Source organism: Taeniopygia guttata, chromosome 2 (assembly GCF_048771995.1).
Source record: "Taeniopygia guttata chromosome 2, bTaeGut7.mat, whole genome shotgun sequence".
Classification (NCBI taxonomy): Eukaryota; Metazoa; Chordata; class Aves; order Passeriformes; family Estrildidae; genus Taeniopygia; species Taeniopygia guttata.
This window is the reverse complement of record NC_133026.1, coordinates 31,776,126-31,792,285: the sequence shown is the minus strand read 5'-3', so window position 1 is coordinate 31,792,285 and position 16,160 is coordinate 31,776,126. Positions and strand designations below refer to the sequence as shown.

Genomic DNA, 16,160 nt, shown 5'->3' with positions numbered 1-16,160 from the left:
TCTAGTGATTCCTGTGCTTTCCTGTAAAGGAGAAAGGGTTGTCAGCCTAATTGAAGAATTTGGTACTGATTTGGTAGCCCAATAACTCTTTCCTCTACAGTGAATGAGGCGTGGAGTGTGATAGCGAGCTAGACTGGTTGATTATGAGGACTTGTAAACTCTCCTGTCATTCAAATAAATATTCACCATCTTCATCTGAGTTTGAGTACAGAAGTTAATGACTCACTTAAGATAAATGACATTTGGATGCACAAGAGGTTTATTGGCAGATACAGTTCCTAAAGGTGTTCTTTGAGGTGTGGTGTTGGAGGTTTGTGGTCCACAAGGAATAGGTGAAGCATGGACTGGCTTGGGTTGCTAGTTCAGGAGAAGAAATATAATTATTTTTTCTCAGAAAAAGCAGATGGTCTGGAAGAGGGAATATAAATGACAGTTGGCTGGCTCACTGGTAGAAAGCTTGTTTTGGAACAAGTGGGTGGGAAAAGGGATTCCTTTAGTGTGTCTGTGTTCTGGAGGGTGTTAAATTGGGGTATATATATTTTTATCTGTAAGATGATTTGTACAAAATCATAAAGTCCATGCTGCTTCTTTTTTTTTTTTTGTTTTCTGGTATGCTACCATTTCACATTTATGGTCTGAATGAAAAATGAGCTTTGAATAACTCATAATTACAAAGTTCTGTGTTCAGTTTCTGTTATATGTGAGCTGCTGAATTGATTTTGACACTGGAAGCTGACAGTGACCAGGCTAGATTGGTATATTGGAACTGGGGCTCCATGGTAGCACACAGTGCCAGCTTCTTCTCTGGTAAATATAGTGTTTGAAAAGTGCTCTAACTATAATGGGTGCTCACAGACTTGTAGAGAAAAACAAAAAACTAGCGGTGACTTTTTTCCCTACTCCTTCTTCCTAATGTGTTAGAATAAGGTGCTTAATGAAGGCACTGAACCTACTGTATGTGTTAGTTTCCCTGAAACTTCAGCTTTGCTAATGAGTAGAAAGTAAATAGAACTAAATAAGCTTCTAAATAGGCAGATAAGCTTCTTCTCTGTGTTTTTGCATTCCTACAGTGTATTGATAAATAAATAAAATGAAATTATTGTCTAAAACACACAGAAATTATTTTAATATCAAATGTGGGGTAGCGTAAAAAAACTATGCAACCTTGCAGTTCTAATTTTATCATTACATGCAAATCATACTCATAAGCCTAGGGAAAAATGAAACTGGATATTTGTATTTTTATGTAATTTAAATATTTCATTTCCTTAAAAAATTGCTTTGACAGAAAATAGATTAAAAAAATATATTGAAATATTCAGCTATAGAGCAAGCCTGCTTTTTGGAGGGGTTTGCTTATTATTAGCATTAATTATAATATAGAAAGCAAGCCGTGTGTGTAAAGCCATTTGAAGTCATTTATCATGGCTTTTTTTCCATCCAGCATACATTTAGGATGCATTCAAGATATATTTGCACTAAACCATAGTTTTTGAAATTCCTTTTAGTCAACTATAACGTGAGAAATGCCTTTGTAATAATGTGAAAATGTGTTGTACAGTATTTCAAGTTATTATTTCAATGAAGCGTTGCACTCATTAAGAAAATCATGTCTATTTATAGTGTCATTGTTTAAGTAAAATTGTAAAAGGGCTTTTCACCTCAGCAAATGGAGAGAATATTCTTTAGATTATAATATCATTTTCATAGTCAGATCAACTGAATAAGATGTTCACAAACTGACAGTAATATTCCAAGGAGGTTCTTCAGTACTTTGCTGCATCAGGAAGAAGGGGAATATTTCCTAAATCCACCCTGTACTCCCTTTACAGATTAATCTATATATTAGTTAGAATTCCCTGCTGCTTAAATGAGTGCTACAGCTTGAGTGTATTTATTCTGTGACTTAATTCAAGATGAAAGAGATATATTATATGAGGGAGGTATGTTTTCAGAAGGACAACAGATACTGAAGAACAGTTCTGTTAATTTGCTGGGTACTGGTACACTTTTGTAATCAGTGGTCTCATTAGGAAGACAGATGATTTGCTCATTGAAGCAGGTTAGTGGTTGAGCTGAAGCTGTTAAAAGGCTTATAACAGAAGAGTAATGATTTAGAGCCTTGGGTTGTATAGATTGCTCATGACTGAGGAATTTCATAAGGAAATTCCAGCCATGACACACCGGGGTATTTTTAGGGTGCCCAGCTGGACACCTGCAAGGAGACAAGAATGAATGTCAGGACGTGTCCAGAGCTGCAGTTCTGGTTAGCTTGACAAAGCTGTGGCATCGGGCTGACGTACTGCTGGATTGACGGTCAGTAACCAGGGCTCCAATGGAAAAATATTCTTTAAAACATTGACATCAAATGATGTCTGAATACAGTCAGTGAGTGAAATCTATGGATTACTTTCTAAAAACATCATCACTTTTGCTCTGTTTGGGACAGATCTATGGGGTAGCTTGTAGGTTTACTGCTTTTGACTCTTGGCAGCTGCTCTGCATCTCTTGCAGAGCTGTGGGTCAAGCGGTCATAACAACTATAGCACAGCTTTGCAAAACCTTTCATGGCTTGAATAGCTATGAGGGGATATAGATGTATATAGTAATTTAAACAGAATGGCCTTGGCATGTCAGCACAGGAGTTCGCTGTTTCTCTTTATACCTCTTGGACCTGCCAGCACTAGTAGAGAGAGCTCTACCAGGGTAAGATGATAATTTGCAATTTTGATTTAATCTTCTAGTCCAAGCCAAGAAAAAATGAATCTATCAATGAGATTGTCAGTATATACCTCCTTGTTGAGTAAGAATAAGTAATTAAGAGTTAGGTACATGTTTGCTGTGGAGGTAACTAGAAGTTCAAGTCTCTGGTCTGAATCAGGGGAAACAGGGAGTGGAATCTAGTTCTGTCATGTTCTGGAGAGAATGTCCCATTCCAGTTGCTCGACTTCTCATCTGCTGGAATGAATGCATAGCCCCAGGTGATCACCTATTTTTCTTAAGCCAACCTCTTTGTCTTCTGAGAAGAAAAGGTTTCTGCAGTCCTAGGCTTTGTAAAAATTATTTTTCTCTCTTTTTTTTTCGTTTTTTTTTCCTTTTCTACCCCTTTTTTCCTTTTATTTTCCTTTACTTTTATACCAGTATGGCACAGGTATAGGCATCTTTTTGAAGTGGAAAAAGTTTGCTAGAGATAAGGATCCTCCTGTTCAGATGTAGGACTGGGATCATCTGCATACTTGTTTCAGTCTTTTGCAGCACTTTAAAAATAATGATAGAATTATTTTTATTTACTACATACTTTTAAGAGGACTTCCTGTTCCTTTTTCTGAGTCTATTTAATGTGGTCAAAGTTTTGGTGGAGAACATCCTCATGCCAGGAGTGCAAAAAAGTGGTGAAATGATGTGATCCTTCTCCTAATAAAAAAAAGCACTCAAGTCATGCTTGTTGCTCCCATGATATATTGTGAACATAGTATAGGAATACATTGAATAGAAACCTCACTATTTTCCTTTAAGTCAAGTTACATATTCCCACAATACTTTCTTTCCTCCAGATGCTCATCCTAGTGTTTAAAAGAAAAGAAAGCCTAATTTTCTCCTCTTTGATTTATTCTGTAACATTATACTACTTTGTATAGGAGGAAATTCCGCATACACGTTTTGCATGCTGGGCTTTCTTTAGAGTGAAATGGTGACTCATTCTTGTGTGGGACAATGAATTAGGTCCTGTGCTGAAAGGGGTAAAAAGGGCACATGGTATTTAGCAGACTAAAACCTGGGAGACAGAACTTTAAATTTTTATTTTTGACTCCGTTGGTTACTTAATAAATAACCTTTAAATCTCATCACTTTTCTGCACCTTTGTTTACCCAGGTATAAAATGAGGTCTTAAACATGTGGGACCTTGAAGGGTGCCATAAACCTTGCAGTGGTTAATGAATGTTGAGGAATTACTTTGGGATCCTTGAGACTTGATTCAGGTATCCCAAGGAAGCTGGAAGTGGGTTGAAATGTTGATGGCCAGGGGGAACTTTCAAAAAAAATCCTGAGCATAGCTGAGGTGAGGCCAAACATTTGCAGTCCCTACACAGCTTCTGGGTTGTCAGGCATCGCTTCAGGGGCTGGGCTGCCCCAAATGTCCCCAGCCCTGGGCTGGCCCATGTAGTGCTGCTTTTTGAGACAACACAGGGAATAATGAAGCTGAAAAATACAAAGAATACACCTTCCTTGTGGGGTTATTGTCCAACTGGATTGGTTCCCCTCATATTCTGGGGACACAAATACGGGGTGAGAATGAGATATGGTGTCAGGGATGACCTCTGCTGGCAAGAGCTACTTTGGTGCTCTTGGTGAAACACAGCCATCCTAAATTCCCCAAAGCTTATGATTTACCCAATCCAGAAACTGGGCTGGATCAAATGAAATGTCCTAGCAATTTTTTTGGTTGGCAGTATTTTAATCTAGATCCTGTGTTTCATCAAGTGGCTTCATGAAGGCACACACGCACACAGAAGGGGGTGAGTGACAAATGGGGGGCAACATCCAGGAGCAGGAGAGGGCAGGAGTGTTGTTTCTCATGGGCAGCAGGGCTACACAGTTCTGTTGGTGTCAAGACTGAAAGCATGGCTCCTTGGTCCTGCCTTTGCTCCATTTACTCACATGAAGAAGTAGAGAAACTCTCTGAGAGCTGCAATCTGCAATCTGCAGGTTGTCACTGTCCCCTGCTTCTGTGTTTCTCTCCAGATTTTGAACCACTAGCCTGCTTATGTTTCTAGACTGTCCAAAGGCTTACAAAGAATTAATCTTATTATATTCTCCTTTCGGAGAAATAGAAATATCAGTTTATTAGTTCAAAGCATCTGCTCTTTGGTTTTATGACATTAAATTCTCCCTCTATCCATGTGATAAATACATTTGATGACATTCTGAATGTTCTTTTCTCCATTTTCCTGATTTATGACATCAATAAATTCCCAGTTATGCTGATAATAAAGTGAATGTATCCTGCCATCTACTTCTGTACAGTTACTACTACCCTTTTTCTGGGAACTCCAGATAACAAAGGTGTCTGGATCTCTCTGTTAAGTTAGGGAGTTTGTTACCTAAATTCAAGAAGATAAAAAAGAAAAGTTGATAATGCTTTGAATATGTACCATGCAAATTTTGGTCAGAAATTTTAATCGGTTTCTGAATTTCAGGAATAGTAATTTTGTCTTTCACCTTTCAATGGTGCAGAACTTTAAGTAATTCATGGTTTTACCAGACTTTTCTGTTGGAATTGAACCTAATCAAGGACATCTCGTTTTGGCTTATAGTCTAGACCCGTCTGAAAAGAACTACCCAAGATAACTGGAAAACTTTTTGATAAGCTAGAAACCACAGTTGTCTACCACAGCTTCCTCTTTGGGAGTTGTCTGAGATTCTGTAGTCTGCCCAGAGATCAGAGTCATGTAAAAAGGATTCAGTGCTTTAGGTATCAATTTTTTTCTCTTTCTCGTTCCTCCTATCCTCCTGAATAATTTCAGGAAGGACGTTCCCTTTCATTGTAGTAAAGATTTGGGCCCGTAACACAGAAGATACCTGTCGAGTGTCATTAAACAAGTAAACACATTTCTGCATGTCAAAAATTGCTTTGTTTCAAATAAAAACTACATTGGAGCAAATTCTGTAGTAAGATCTGGAGTCTGTGCTAAAGTCAGTGTGATTCCAGTGGCAGGATGCTCTGGAGTCGATGAGGCCTGTGTCAGGACCTCACTGGAATAAATGCTGACAGCATTTATTGGCATCTGTTCCTGCAGGCATGCTCTGGAGAATTCCAGTGTGCAGACAGCCTTTCTCCTATGTTCAGCTGCCTCTCCTGGACCAGAGTCAGGCTATCTGCTCTGAGGACTTTCTGGAAAAGTGGCTGTCTCTGCCTTGTTTGTTGAAACCACATATACAGCAGGAATGTAAGGATACTTTGACCTTGTATTTTTTGCAGGCTTCATTTTTCCCCCCAGTATTTACTTATTTTGATCATGAAACCTCCTTAAAATCTCCCCCCAAACCTGTCCTTTTGCTGTGGCCATTCCATCACTCACTGTGTCTCCATTTTAAAGTTTAATTCAGCCCCTGCTGATGTTAATAGATATTTTTTGGTGAGAGCAGTATATAGCCTGTAGAGTCTAAAGCTTTTGTCACACCGTACCCATGGAAAGTGGTGGCATTTTGCAAGATGTGCTTGACACATGGCCACCTGTGGAGAGTGCTGATTTGGTAGCAGTTAATACACCACTTGCATCCATTTTTCTTAGTTTCGTGCGGCAGCTCAAAGAGCAAAGGAATGAAAACCCAGGCGATTAGTGGTATTTTTGCTGACTATCTTCCTCTAAATCAAAGCAGGTATTCCCCTCTCCTTCCTTGATTAGTGTTCCTACTGCTGTGCAGCACCTCCTGTATTCTAATTCACAGCACATGAAAACGAGGTCTCAAGTGCATATGCACGCATTTCATTTTAACTACCCAGTGAAAAGTTTTAATTAGGTGTTTCATGTGGAAACATGAAACAGGGTTTGAAATTAGCAATGACCTTGCAGCCTTCCTCGAATATATTTTCTGATACTGTGTGGCAGGCAGTTCCCAGCTCTTTTTGTCACTGCCTGGAATGCGAGCATCCGAGCGGGGAAGGCTCTGACGTGTGGGAGCAGCAGCAGTTGCCGGTTGCAGGAAAAAGTACTTTAGCCTCTTTTGATGACTGGGAAAATAATAGGATGACCTAACTCAGGAAGAGCATGAATGGTGGCTGGTAATTCCTTTAACAGCTTGCTGAAGAGCAAATCTTAGATGGATTTCCAGGCTCTGAAAAGGGTAAGCCCTGAACAGGGGGTGATGCTGAGCTACACATCCCTGTTTGATCAAGGGAAGGGCCTACATCTCACATGCCTTTGTTGGCTGCTGTGCATCAGCTCTGTCCCCTGCCAGCCTGCCTGATGCTGCTTTCTCACTTGGAGTGGCTGAACTAAGAGCACTACCCCTCATTTAATCTCCATTTCCCCTGGGAGGTGAGGGGAGTAAACCTGTGTGTTGTATCAGGAGCAGCATTCCTACTTAGTTTGGTGCTGGGAGGAACAAAGACAAGCTTTGCTCTTTTTGGCAGAGTAGAAGACAAGCATAGAAGGCAAATGTGCATCACTTTTTTGGTTTGGTTGCAATATCACAGTGTCTCTCCTGTTTTTAGAGGTACTGATATTTGTTCAATGAATACAGCATCAGTTTAGGCCTTTCTACAAAATACTTTTATATTGCAAATAGGGGATTATTCACTACCACAGGAATGTGTTTAAAACACATCTCTGGATACAAATACAACTGTTAAAACTATTTACTGTTTACCATATATGCTGTTTGGCCATATTTAGCAAGTTAATAGAGACTGGATGTGGTCAGGGTCAGAGAAGATGCTAATTAGAGCTGACTAAAGTGGCCACAATTTCAGTTCTCAAAGCCTTGTTGTTCAGGCTTTGGGCTAAAAAACACATACATTCAGGCCTGGGCTTCCTTGTGTGAATAGCAAATAGCTGGAAATGTACTGACACTCTGGCTGTGTTTCCTCAGGTGAGAAACAGGAATCTTTTTAGTGGAATCACACATTAATTCAGTCTGTCTAAATAATCTCTCATTCTCTAAATAATCTCTCAGTACCTGTATTGAGCTAATCATTGGGCCATATTGATTTCTTTTTGGATTCTTGGATTTTGATGAACTTATGAAAAAGAAGCACATGGCTTCTAAGCAGAGCTCCATCTGCAGTGAGTTCTGTACTCCAATTTCCCAAAGAGACAGAAGAGAATTAAGCTAGGTTGGATTTTCCTACCTGCTTTATCATTGGCATCACAAGACTTTTCCAACAGAGTCTAAGCAGTGCCCACTGCTGCACTGGGAAGCTATCAAATCCTGCACATTGCAGATGATGACCTCTTGCATCTGTGGTCTTTCTCAGGATTTTACCAAGGACATGGCAGAATTCTTCTCCACCAAGGAAAATTTGAATTGTTTATGACCCCCCAATTCTCCTTCTGTAGAGACACCTGCCTATATTTGCATGTGCTATACATATTTATTCATTAAGCAAACTGCATACCTTGCTAAAAGCAAAGACAATTTCCTACAAAGACTACTTATGGAACCCCTTTTCACACTGTAGAATGAACCAGTCATTTAAACACATGGTTTCAGTTGTTAGCGTAAAGAAGATGCTTTCTCCTGGTGACCCATCTGTTCTGATAGTCCTCTCCTTCTCTTTCTCTTTTCAGATTGCATTGGTGTTTTGTCTAGCATATTCTGAAAAGTTGCAACTTCCTTTTCAGTTCTTCAGATTAAAACCTGAGTCTTGCTCATCAGAAGGGGTGTTTGAGTAGTTAGGGTGCACTGGCTGGGTGAGAGATACTATAGATAGGTTGAAGCAGATACCTTTTTTAAGTCTGAACACCTGAATCACCTGAAACTTGCTCGTGGCAGATTTTTAATGTGGGACACTCAAATCAGGTACTTACTTAAAAATGACCCCTATAAATTCTTTTTTTTTTTTAGTGTGTGAGACATAGCTTTCATTTCCAAGGATGCCTAAAAATGTGCCTCCCTTACTTCATTTTAGACACTTCTTTGTAGGAATGTATGCAGGAACTGGGGGAACATGTTCCAATTTTGCAGCAGAGCTGTGGGTACGTGTGCTGGTTTGTGTGGGATCCGCAGCCATGTGTAGAGCAGAGCTGCTCTGCTCTTGCACTGGGTGCCCGTATGCTCCCTGTAACTCGTCTGTTCTCACTCTCCCACCCCCAGCTGTCACACAGACATACACATATGTATATGTGCAGTCATGACTGCCTCTTCCCTGGAGCAAAACTTAGTTTTGTACCCAGTAGGCAAAAAGGCTACAGTTTCACCACACCACTTTCCTTTGCAGCTGCTGTAGCAATGCTCTCCAAGTCTGTCTAATATTTTTACTGGTTAATCAATTGACACATACTGTTTTCATTGCAGTGACATGTAAATAGTAAATATTTGCATTAGACAAAAGCTATACAGTAAATCATACAATTACTATTGTTTTAGAATGCTATTAGTTTTTAATCTGTGTGATATTCAGTATGTATTAAGGATGCTCTAAGAATAAAACCAGTAAAACAAATAGTGATTTACTCATTTTAGTATTGTAGAAATTCATGTCTTACCTGCTGTAAGAAGAAACAAAAATTCAGCATTCCAGCAGAAGTATCAAAAAGCTGTAAAAGTTGCTTGACCACTATCTTGTCAGAATTAGCTCTAAAATCATAGGCATTTGCAATCTTCCTTGTAATTCACTAATGCTGCAGTTTCTGGTGTTCCAGTGCTCTTGTGTGTGGAAAAGATCTGCGTCAAATAGTTGGATGCCCAGCCTGCTTGAAAAAATTCCTATTGATTAAGTTCTAATAATACACCCCATCCAGAGTCTTCATTCAAGCAATTTTGTGAACACAGCAGAACATGCAATACCAATATGTTCATATCATCTTTGCTTTTATAAGAAATAATTTGTTCCAATTATTTTACTTTTTTTTCCCCCAAGGTTAAGTGCTTGCTACAGCAAAACTTCTTCACTTTCCTACCTTAGACAATATATTTAATGAACTTTATCTGTATTGCCTTGTTAAGGGCAAGGTGCTAGGAACTACCTCTAAATAGACTAGAGCTTTTATGGAAATGAAAGCACCAAAGAGTTGCTTCATCATGGGAAATCACTGCCAAATGTCGTGTAAGCTCTTGCTCTCCTGGCAGACACAATGTAGAGAAACATTTTCATTTTTAGCATCTTGACATTCAACTTTTTGACTTCTAATGCTTTACCACTTTTTCGTATATGAATATTTTCCATTAAAATGTGTTGTTAGGAATTCGCTTATATTGAAATAAAAATTGAGATAATATAGAGATATAGATAATTAGAAACTTAGATCATGCTGTACAGAAGCATTTTAATAAGATAAATTAAAACCTGCATTTTATTTTTAGCATAGTCTAATATTTAATAAGCTAAAGCTTAAAATCTGATGAATTGGCAATGATTTTGTGATTTGATATTCAGAAAGAATGTGTCCTGAATACCAAATGAATTAAAGTTCCTGTGGAATATCATTGCTGCATTTTTTATTTTGACCTTGAGAACTGTGTTGGTTTAGTGTTTTTACACTGCTAACCTTGAACACAGTAAATGGAAAAACAGTGCTGAAGGTTAGCAGTGCTTTTTCTTGAATTATCATAGGGGAATGGTTTGAAGTTTATGGGGGTGGAGAGAAATTGTCTTCAAGATCTTCAAATAGCCTGAAAGTTTTGGTGATGACAGCACTTTAACTTATCGTTATCCTAAAAATGTGCTTCTGAGCCAGTGAAGCCTTACACAGCTAAAAGGAAAAGTGACTGCAGAAAGGAGTTTAAGTAATGTCAGGAGGATGGGCATGCCCAGGAAGCTGCTAACAAATCTCTTCTGAAGCTGCAGAAACATAGCCTCCTGCACCAGGGGTGTGAGTCCTCACAAAATATCCTTGGTGCAGCCTTGTTTTGGTAGGTCAGGTGAGTAGCTATGTGTAGAGATCATACTTCCCATGTCAAGTAAATGCTCATGAGCACAAGTCTCATCCCCCTATTTGCTGGTTGCTAGCAGGCAGCCAGTGCACCAGTACAGATGAAGGGTAGGCGAAGAAAGATGCTTTGCACAGGGAGGGTTTTGTCTGGAATAAACAGAGGTATAAAACAGAGACAACAGGCTTGTGTTTTCATTCTTTGTCTTTACTGAATGGATAGTTACACTGTTAACTGCACATTCATTACTTACCCTGGGAAAAAATCCTAACATATTTCAGGAGCATTAGATAGTGATCACTTGCATTTTAGGGAAGCAGAAGAAAGCATAAGCAACCTCTGCTTAGGATCATCTAAAAATATAGTAAATGTTATTAAAAATTTAACAGAAACCTAATGTTTTAGATTGGATTTTAGACTTTGTCTTTCCCCTACCCCCCTGCCCCCCACTGTGGTCTCTGTGTTTCTGATTACCTCCAATGCATGTGTTAAAATTCAAGGCATCCATAAGGCACATGTCCTCCTGACCTAGTGCTGTAGTTATGATGATGCATAAAATAAATCATTGCAATTACTGAGACAGTCACAAGCACTTAGTAACTCATGCAATTGTTTCTTGAAACATGACTGCACTGAAGAAAGGATCATTAGTTATTTCCCTGGAGTACTTAAATATTGTAACCCTCTCCACAGGGTTCTATTAGGGAGTTAAGACCTGGACATCTGTCCATACATCTCATTTTATGTTTCTGTTACTCAAATGCTCTGTGATAGATGGTGAACTCCAGACTGTGTGTCTTCTTCACCTGCAGCATCTCCTCATCTATCAAAGTTCAGGTCAAATAGTAAATGGCCAACCATGTGGGAAGGAAGAACCCCGTAATGACAAAGTAAACAGGTCTAAGAAGTAATTTCTGGAAGGACTTATAAGAGAAGGTGAATTTATGAGATTTATGACATTAAAAAAATTTCTGAGCAGGGAGAAAGAAGCTGGTTAGGATGAGATCTCACAGTTATACATGAAAAGGATGTAGCTGTAGAAAGCTATAAAAAATGTTTGAAGCTATGATGGTCAGAAAAGAATCAAAGCTAGAAATGGGGGAAGGAAAGCCAGGATCAGAGATACATGAGAGTTTCAGTATTCCTTGGGTGGCATAATAGGTGTTGGCAGTGTCTAAGTAGTCTGTAGTACACAGTCTGAAAGTTACGTGATGTGATGAGGGAAGAAGAATGAGATCAGAAGATATGTCAGCGGAAAATTGCAGCCCGCAGTGAAGCCTTTGTTGGCTGAAGAAATCCCTGTGCATACAGTATGATATCAGAAGCTGATAAGTGGCATCATGGAGTGTTACTCTCTCCCTATAGATAACACCGACTTGCTTAGGAGGAGATACTTTAAGGAAGGAGAAGGGGAGTGACCCAAGGGAGATTGTTTGGAAGTCTGGTGTCAGTGCTACTTCTCATGGTGAATTTAACTGCAGAGAGGAGCCTTATGTAGGCATGATAGTGGCTGAAGAAGAGCTAGAGAAGGGCAGCAGGGAAGTACAGTGAAAGCCCAGTGGCTGATGGATGGGCTGAGACCTTATGGATGGGACTGTCAGTAGAGCAACATGGTTTGAGGAGTTGTTCTGAAGACAGCTGTCCCCTACCACGTGGAGAAGGGAAGGCTGTGTCAGGCAGAGCTGGTATGTTATATGCTGATAGTATCAGAGCCCAGCAAAACATGCAGAAGCCTGGCTGAGGGTAGATCAGATGTCCTTGTTTTGGAGGCAGCAATATCCCTCAGAAGGGTGGAGCAGATGGCTGTAGGCAGCAACAGCTCCAGCTCCAGCATGATGTGCTGCTGCATGTCTGGCAGCCTCCATGGCAGCAAGGCTTTTCTTTCCAGTGTTCTTGTGAATGGTCTTCTGGTGCAGGGAGTGCAACATGAGTTTGAGGTACCCTGTCATTGTAAGGTTTCGTGGTCTGGACTGAGGCAAATCCCAGCAAAACATTCAATGTTTGATCTTTTTTTCCCAGTATTTCTTCCTATTCTAATGATAGAGCTGGTTAAATCTCCCCACATAAAAATAGCACTTGGGATTACTTCCATCAACTTTTTGCAGAAGAGACAGTGAAATCTGGACTATGCCACAGTTCTGCACATGTTCCCCCACAGAGGAACCATTCCCTGCGGAGGAGGTCACACAAGGAGGCAGATGAGTGTTTACTCAAGATTCTTTGCATCTCATTGCTGATACAATGTGATTTACCAGTTGCCATGGTAACAGTGCTTTTTTCATTCCATAACTTGAATAAATGTTGAGGTTGCCCTTGGTATAACTATCTTAGCTCCCTTCTAAAGTTGGGCACAATTGTGTTATCTAAGGAAAGCAGAGAGGATACTCCCAACATTCCTACTGAAATAAATTTAGAGCATATAGGCACACAACAAGCAGGTATGTAATTACATCAGGCACAAAATAAAGATTAAATTAGTATCTGATTATTTAAAATAATAAAATACAAAGAAATACAAAATGTTGCTTCATAATGTGGTGTCTTATATTTTTCTGTAATTTGTATAGCTTGTGACACTTTGCTTTTCTTCAATACGTGAAAACTTATTTAATCATTTTATATAATTTTCTTTGTATCACACTTTTCTTCTTTTTCCTTGTTGTAGTCCTCCAATAAAATTTCTTTATTTCTTAGGTGCTATAACCTCCAGTTCTGAATTAATTATTGCTGACAAGAGTTGATTATTAACCTGCTCTTCCCCACCTCCCTTATTCTTTTATGTTTTCCTTTGCTAAATGTTGACAACAAACATTGAACCAAAACAAACAAAAAAAATGCATCCTTTAATTTGCTTCTGTGCATGTAATAGAAAAAAAGCATTCTATACAGAAGCAGCCTGATTTTTCTCATTTCTATAGCTACTATTGACATCAGTGAATATTTTATCCTGCATAATAAGTGCAGAATCACATCTCCTGCTATTAGGTGGAAGGAGTGAATTTTATTTTTCCTGCTAAGTAAGTCCTTTTTCCCTTTTTTCCTTTTTTTTTTTTGGCAGTTTTATTACATGCTCTACACATTTCTGTCTACTTAGGATCTGTTATCAAGTCTGTGAGTGATTAGTGGCTTATCTATGTTTGAATGATTTAGATTCATGAATTAATTAACACGAAAAGAACCATTAAAAAGCATTAGTAAAAGGGCTGGTGATTTCAGGCTATTTTGGAGAGAATTAGAACTGTCATCCAAACCCAAGAAAATTGTAGCCATTGTGATTCATGCTTTCTTCAAAAAAAATCATTATGTCTAACTTAGTCGAAAAAAAACAACAAACCACAGGATATAAATTCTATTTTGTGGGATTGCTATTGGTCTAGAAGTTAAATAAATTGTTTTGATTTTAAACATTAGCTTTGGATTGTTTTTCAATTTTTTTTTTTTTACTCCTTTACTCGGTGCATTGCAGTTAAATGTCAGTGCATTTGAGAGAGTTTGAATTTAGAGTTCTTGAGAATGAGCTTGAGCTTTATATAGGATACTCAGTTCTAGAGGACCTTTTCCTTAAGCCTTTTATGAGGTCAGATCCAGCTCCTGACCTTTTCTGAGTACTCTTTTTGGAAAAATTATCTGCACCTTTCCTTGAGCATAACACTTCAACAAAAAGATATGTGCCTCACAGTTATAAGTGTAACAAGCAGCAATAGGCAAGTTTTAACCTTCCTAGTTTGCAATTGTGGCTTATATTGGGAATAGTGTACAAATTTTATTTTATTTTATTTTTATTGGAGAGATGGCATTGGCAGCCTTAAGAGGTATTATAGACATAAGCCAAGATACAAAGTTTTGTCTCAGAGACAGTAAGGGGGTAAGTGAGTTTTTAAAAATAATATTTTGCTACACACCTCGTATAAATTGGAGTGAAAGACAAAGGCATCATTGGTCTTACCTGTCTGACTTTGAAGTTGTATATGTTCAGAACTGGTAATTAGAGCAATATAAGGCTGACAGTATCATATATTTACTGCCATCTCTCTTCCATTCTTTCAGGAGACTTTATTTATCACTGCTTCCATTATAAAGGTTGTAAGGCCTTTGTACGTGTGTCCTTACCAAGGTGAATATTAGTCTACATTAATAAATTAAATCCACTAACATTAGTGAGCTGTGTTCTGCAGTTCTCAATCTTGAGTGAAAGCTCTATGGGGGCTGCCAGAGAAGTCAAGTTCTAGCCCTGTTAGATGTTAATCCAGTTGTTATCTATTTCCTCTCATATGCCAGTAATTTCTAGAACTTCACCCATCTGATGTTAGGATTTTTCTCTCAAGTATAATTTCTGTATATCTACATATTTATCTACATGTATCTATTTTTCTTTCCCTGAGCCATCTGGTAATAGCAGTATGTGTCATCAGTCCAGGTTAAATCTGCAGTCCTCCTTGAAGCCTTGGCACTCCTCCCCCTTTACTGGCTGAAACATAAGTCCTGCAGTTTTTATATCATTTCCCTCATGCTCTTCACTGCAGCTAAGGCTTGAACCACTGCCACTAACATCACTGAAGATACTGTTCCAGAGTCTCCTCCAGAGAGCTGGTGGATTGAACTGTTTCATCTACATACTCCTATTGTATTGTATTGTGCAGTATTCTATTCTATTCTATTCTATTCTATTCTATTCTATTCTATTCTATTCTATTCTATTCTATTCTATTCTATTCTATTCTATTCTATTCTATTCTATTCTATTCGCAAAAGGAGATATTTGCATCTGGTCTTTGAGATTTTGTCCTGAAGGAAACTTTACATTCTGGGGAGGAAAACAATTCTGGTTCTGGTGAAAATAATACAATTGCAAGACTCTTTTAGGGCAGAAATACAAACTGAATTTTCCTGACACTTACCTTGGGACCTGGACCTCCAGGCCTGTTGAGCTCCTGTGTGGCAGGGGATGCAGAAGCCCTGCCAGCCTGGGGTGGGCAGTATGTGCAGGCAGTGGGGGAAGCCTGGCTGGCTACTTTCTGTCCAAACTGACACGTTCTGGAACAGTTTCACCTGTACTGAATTCATATTTTTTCAGTGAAAAGAAAAGGTTTAATTGGGAAATTTACGATCAGCTCCATACCCCACCACATTACGTGCAAGGCCACTGAAGAGGATGGTTGGCATCTGCCCCTTTTGTTCTACAGTCATGATAATTTGCCCTGGTGTGGTGCAGGTTTTTCTACAAATACAGATGCTCTAAGCCTGCAATTCTTCTGTATACTGGCATTTTTTTCAAGTAAATGCAGTCCTGCCAGCTGTGAGAGAATGATAGCAATGTTAATACTATCATCCCATCTTCTGCCCTGCTTCACTCCCTTCCCCTTTCTTTTTTCCCCTCTGTTTTTGTACAGTTGCAGAGAGAAGATCTTTCTCAGTTGTTCTTGCCAAGGGGGTAGCTCTCTGTCAAGGCTGTCAGATTTACCCACTAATAGCTATGAAGAGCATGTGCTCCAAGTAAGTGAAAACTGAAATGCATAGCCTTCAGTTGTTGTGAGAAGACATTTCTCATTAACCAACAAAGAGTTGTG

General features: G+C 39.0%; 1 protein-coding gene and 1 long non-coding RNA gene across 3 annotated transcripts in view; one reads left to right on the top strand and one right to left on the bottom strand.

Moving 5' to 3' along the window:
- The window catches only part of LOC116807809 (uncharacterized), a 61,791-nt gene extending 52,332 nt beyond the window's left edge, over positions 1-9,459 (bottom strand). Inside the window, exon 1 of the long non-coding RNA XR_012054547.1 lies at positions 9,210-9,459. This is a non-coding gene — a long non-coding RNA (uncharacterized lncRNA). The remainder of the gene's footprint in view (positions 1-9,209) is intronic.
- The window catches only part of RAPGEF5 (Rap guanine nucleotide exchange factor 5), a 154,531-nt gene that overhangs the window by 67,411 nt on the left and 70,960 nt on the right, over positions 1-16,160 (top strand). The window lies entirely within an intron of this gene.